The sequence below is a fragment of the Schistocerca piceifrons genome, chromosome 1 (genome assembly GCF_021461385.2).
Source record: "Schistocerca piceifrons isolate TAMUIC-IGC-003096 chromosome 1, iqSchPice1.1, whole genome shotgun sequence".
Taxonomy (NCBI): Eukaryota; Metazoa; Arthropoda; class Insecta; order Orthoptera; family Acrididae; genus Schistocerca; species Schistocerca piceifrons.
In genome coordinates this window covers 1,234,245,507-1,234,251,306 of record NC_060138.1, presented here as the reverse complement: position 1 = coordinate 1,234,251,306, position 5,800 = coordinate 1,234,245,507, and the positions used below count along the sequence as shown (strand labels likewise).

Here is a 5,800-nt window from a genome sequence, read left to right as displayed (position 1 = left end):
GCAGTGTGTATAATGATCTGAAAGTAGAGGGGTAGGGATGTGTTTCATGAGAATTTGGAGGGCAGGTGATGGTTTCTCACAACTTGGAGTTGTGGTTTTTCACCAGATTTTCCTGACGCATTGTCCGTCATTTGTGACACCGTGAGCTATTTGCTCCGAGGGCCAAGGTTGTTCGGCAGTTTGATTATAAGAATGAGTTTTTCGGTGGCTCCGTTGTGAACTAACTCTCCGCGATCCCTCTGGGGTAGTGGAATAGGGCGAAGTCGCCAGAGAGCTTCCTTTAGAGAAGCAGGCCTGTCTGGAGTTTGGTAGAATAGATGGGCGGCGTCTTCGTAGATTTTTATGACGAGAGTTGCTGTACCAAGACGAGGTTCTTGATAGCAGGTACTGTGACTACCCCACTGTGGGCACATGCTCCGTGCGTTCCTGTATAGTTTGCCAGCTGCGAGCGTCACTCGCCCGGCTGTTCAGAGCACCGCTCGCCGGCCTCTGCCGCGGTCTCTGGCTCGGCAGTTCCGCACTACGAAAAATAAAATACAATAATCACCGAATATCTGTGAACATCAGACGATTTTAAATGAAAATTAGAGCTTTTAAATTTTAACCACAGCTTGATGTTACTAAACTTCCAATTCTTGCTACCCCAAGGAATCAGTGCCAGCAACAAATGCAAAAATTTATCATAATAAAACCTCTGTTAAGCAGTAAGTAAAGATAACTCTTGCACAGTCAGAAATAATTAATCGAATCCCTCAGCTGCCAGCAGGTGTTGTTGACATACCTCAATGGGGACAGCTGAAAATGTGTGCCCCGACCGGGACTCGAACCCGGGACCTCCTTCTTACATGGCAGACGCTCTATCCATCTGAGCCACCGACGGCACAGAGGATAGCGCGACTGCAGGGACTTATTCCTTGTGCGCTTCCCGTGAGACTCACATTCCCAACTGTCCACAAACTACATTTGTAATGTTCCTAAAGGATACTTGCCCATTCACTCATTACTCGCGCCAACTTACGGGAATCGTCACCTCAGTTGGCCCGAGTTCAACACACCAGCTGAAGGGATGTTACGGTTCAAAGAAATTGTTCTGGAAATACTTGTTCGACTCCACTGATCCGGCCCAGTGACACGTTTGTCTCCTGGAGGACGTCGATGCTGAGGATGGACATTCTGTACAAAACGATGGAACCGCCCCCCCCCCCCCTACCGCCCTCCTTGGTGGGGTCGGCTCCGTCCCCGTCACAGTGACCTGCCCTTTCGTGGGGCCTAACAGGGAGTTTCTTGCGCTTCCCTCGTGCTTGAATTGCCTGTCCTGCCATCAGCTTTCCAGTCTTATGGCACAGCCACACTCAATGTCAACACTATTCGCGTACATCAGAAACTGCCTTTATTCAATGACATGCTGTATGCTGCGGACACTGACGTAGCTCTCCTTCAGGAGGTGCGTGTTGCAACTTTCTGTGCTCCCTATGGTTTGACAGCACATGTCTCTCATGCTTCTCCTACTGGTAGGGGTGGCGACCCTCTTACGTCACGGTATCCTCGCTGATGCAATTGCCTATCTCCCTGAGGCCAGACGTATGACTCTCCCGTTTAATGGGGTCAGGATCGTCAATGTCTATGCGCCATCTGGTCGCCGCCGTGAACGTTCCATCTTCTTCTCAGAGACGGTAACGCCTGTCTTCCTGGGTCGGCAGGATGCTTTGATCATGGGAGGTGATTTGAACTGCACCCAGGCACCCAATGACCAACTACCACGTCACACTCTATGCGCGGCCCTAGCGACAATTCGGACAAATGGATTCTTGCGAGGAAGTTCATGGCGATCGTCCGGGTTTACGCATTTCACTATCCATTTTTCCAGCCAACTCTATCGTGTTTACATCTCCCACGATATTGTCAGTGGGGTGCAGCCTGCTGAAGTCTGGCCCACTGCTTTCTCTGGCCATGACGCTTATATCTGCGCCATCTATCTCTGCCGCCAAAGAGTGTGGCGCGGCCGGGGACCATGGAAACTGAAACAATCCATCTTGATTCACCCGACTGCCGGCAGCTAAGAGATCACGTGGCCAGCTTTTCGTTGAGGACACGATGCCTATAGTCTGCCTTGTGACGGTCGGTGCTCTGTGCAAAGCCTGCTCTCTGCGAGGCCTTAATTAGTTACGGAAGGGAGTTTGCGGCGTGGCGGCGACGGACTAAGGAATCCAATTTCACCATTCTCTGGGAATGTACTATGATGCCGTATTCGCCAGAGATCCAGGCGGTGGCGAATCGTGCCAAGGCACAGCTCACCTCCCTCTCTCGTCGCCACCTCGAAAGAGCTATGGTGTGGCCGCTCAGACACGATGGGTTAGTACAAGGGCGTCAATCTATGTATCATGTCATAGTGGAACGACACAACCGTCGGAGGAAGTTGATTAATGTTCTTGCGGGATATCGGTTCTGCCCTCCATGCACATTACGTTACTCTGTACTCTGTACGTCACCACCCTGCCAACACTGCGGTCGTCTCAAGACTCTCCTTTGGCTCAGTTGCAGTGGATGCGACCATGGGTCTGATTGCCAACATCGCGGAGGACGAAGTCCATGACCTATCCAGGCGGGTTCTACGAACAGGTCGCCTGGCTCTGACGGTCTCCCACTGGCGCTTTATTGGACATTTCGTCACCTTCCGGCGCCAGTGTGGATGGAAATTTGTCAGGATCTTATGTCACCTCACCCCAGTTTAGAAAGTTTGGAGCATTACGGACAGGGCCCACCAAACAGATCGGGATGTTGACGATCTAACGCGCCAATTGGAATTTGGCGCGATGTCCTTGAGCAGGACGTCCATCAACTCTGTCACTCAATGCCGAATAACTGCTTGCATAAGGGCCAGAGATGGACCAACGCGTTAGTAATTTACTCAATTTGTGTATCCCTTTCTCTTGAATAAATTTTCCAATTTTTCTGAAATTGTAACAAGTTGTTTGTTTGTACCTGAACATCACATTCAATGTGTTCGAGGTTGGCAGACATGCAGCCGCAGACTAAAAAAATTTAAATAAGTATTTTTTTTTAATTTGGAAAATTCAAACTTTATTTCTGTCCCCCTCATTATAGACATGTCTTCGACTATACCTCTGACAGTTGTCTGTTTCCAGAATGACTCTTTCCCACACTACAACAGAGTTTGCGCCGATCCTAAATGCCTGTCAGATTAAAATTGTACCCCTGACAGTTGCCCTAACCCGGGACCTCGCCTTTCGCTGCCAATCCTTTTATCGACTGAGCTATACAAGCAGGAACTGACCTCATGCCTTCATTTCCGCCGGTACTACCCTCTTATTTTCCAAACATCACAGATCTGCCCTGCTTATCCTAATGGCATAGCAGGGGAAAGCATGTTTGAAAACTCTGAGAATTCTTTCCTGCGCATATTTTCAGTCTCAACAGGTGTCTCGTCTATAAGGTGCCTCACGTGACGCCACAGGAAGGAGAAAAGTGATGCCAGGTCACGTGAACGGCTCGGTCAGGAAACAAACCTCCTCAACGTCTATGGTTATATATTGGCCGGGCTTCCTCAGCCTACAATGATGGCAACGACGCACCTGTAAATAATTTCATTACATTTTACTAAAAACGATTCGTAATGTCTCATATCACATTGCCAGATATATACCACAACATATTCGGCTTCGTAACTTTCGGTTCAGACTTTTCAGGCCAGGACTCCTTGTCCCAAATTGATGCATAGGCTCTCCTTAAAGTCCCGTTATCATTTCAAAACATCATAACTTCTAAACTGAGGTAGAGAATCATGGTTTATTGTAAACCGCGTCTGTGGTTTTTTGTCCTTGGTCCTTTGTTGTAGGTGTGACTTGGAGTTAAAAATGGTGACAGACGAGGAGAAGGCGGAATGAGTGGCCTGGTATACAGGCTCCAAATCTGTTACATCGGTAATGGAGAGTTGTTGACGGCAGTATAGGAGAGCATCACCGGCAAAAACGAGCATAATGAGTTGGGTCACAAACAAGAGACACCAGACCTTCCTCGAAATCGACCTCTCGTTCTATCACAAGTGTTTGTTGACAGAGCGCAAGTTGCATTTCAGCGCAACATCCATAAGTCAATTTGTCGTGCCTCACGCGAACTGCAGGAGGCGAGATAACCTAACCGTAAAGAATTACATGAGCAGTTACGCCTTTAACCGTAGAAGGTGCAAATGGCCCAAGTATTTCAGCCAAACGGTCGACCTCTGCAGTATGCATTAGCGTATATCAATCTGAAATCATTATGAGCTGACAATGTATGTCATAGAAGTGCATGTATTTGTACGAAGCAATGTTCCGCATTTCTGGACATTTGAATGGCCACGCCACCATATTAGGATTTGGGGCTCCGAAAATCCATACAACACACGTGAACACAGCCGTGATAGCTCGAAGCTTAATATGTGGTGTGGCCTAATGCACGATAGGCTCATTTATCTCCGCATATGCTCTAACAGTTCCTACTGCCACAGACTCAACAGCTGCAGCGTTCATCAGCTTCCAGCATGATGGTGTACCCCACATTGGCGACTGAACGTGTGAGATGTGCTTAATAACCCATTTTATGAGACTCTGCATTTCAGTATAAAATGTCAGCTCAAAAAACCTCAGTCGTCTAAATTTCCAGCTTTATTTTATTTGTGCTACCAGTTTCAGCGTTACAATACGCCATCTGACCGACGTTTAAGAAAAAACGAAGCTGTTGTACAATCGAAACAGGGACCAGCGTACAGTCATTGGCATCCGCAGACTTCTCCATAATACAGCCATTTACTGATTCAGGTAAAAGTCGAAGGGATCGCTATGTTATCAGCAGTATATGTATACCAGTGAATGCTGGCCCTTATTTCGACTGTACAAGATGTGGATTTCTTCCTACTCGTCGGTCATGTGCCTGAAGATAGCGTAATGTAACGCTGAAACTGGAATCATAAATAAAGTAATACTGGATATTTAGACGGCTGAAGGTGTTTTGATTTGACATTTTACTTTCATTTGCTGAAAGGAGGATGGGCCACGATGGTCCGTTAGCGTGGCCCAACGCTCATCAGATGTCACGCCAATAGGCCTTTCTGTCTGGTCACGTCATGGATAGCGTGTACACCACATGACATTGCTACCCTCCGTGCACAATCAATGAAGTAATCAGGACTGTGTTGCCACAATGCTGACTCGTACTTGGTAGTGCTCGAATATCGCCTTAGTATTCTACGAGTGACTAGTGCGGCACACACTGCGATTCTGGAAAAGAAAAAAGAAATTAAAAATATTGACAGCTGCTAAAGGTTTCACAACAAACCACGACGCTCTGTCTCTAATATTTTACAAGTAATGATTTCGTGAAGTGACAGCAGGACTTAATGGACGACCAGTGTCTAGTATGAAAAGCTCGTACGGGTGTAGCTGGGTAGGTTGAGCTGAAAAATAATTGTTAAGACAAAAATTCGATACGTTGCGCCTTCTGGAGCTAATTAGCATTGATGTTAGCCAATCAGCCAAATTCAAGCGGCCCGTCAGAGACGGTACCGCCAAAAGTGCTGTTAGTTTGGTCTCCTAAAACCGAACAGAGGAGGGAAACAGAAATTGGACTTGGGACGATGGTAAGGATCAAACAAGCGCAAAAGGTTGAGCAGTCTCGTGCGCTGTCATCTACGCTATGAGAAAAACTGACACTGATAGTATATGAAGGGACGCTTGAAGCTGCGAACGCAACGACATGACTGGCTAAATACACTGCAATGAAATGATTGGCTAACTTCAAAGTT

General features: G+C 47.4%; 1 non-coding gene across 1 annotated transcript; it reads right to left on the bottom strand.

Moving 5' to 3' along the window:
- Nucleotides 1-806: 806 nt before the first annotated feature.
- Nucleotides 807-881, bottom strand: Trnat-ugu. Its single transcript has one exon. It is a non-coding gene; the product is annotated as a tRNA-Thr (tRNA).
- Between the last annotated feature and the right edge of the window lie 4,919 nt (nucleotides 882-5,800).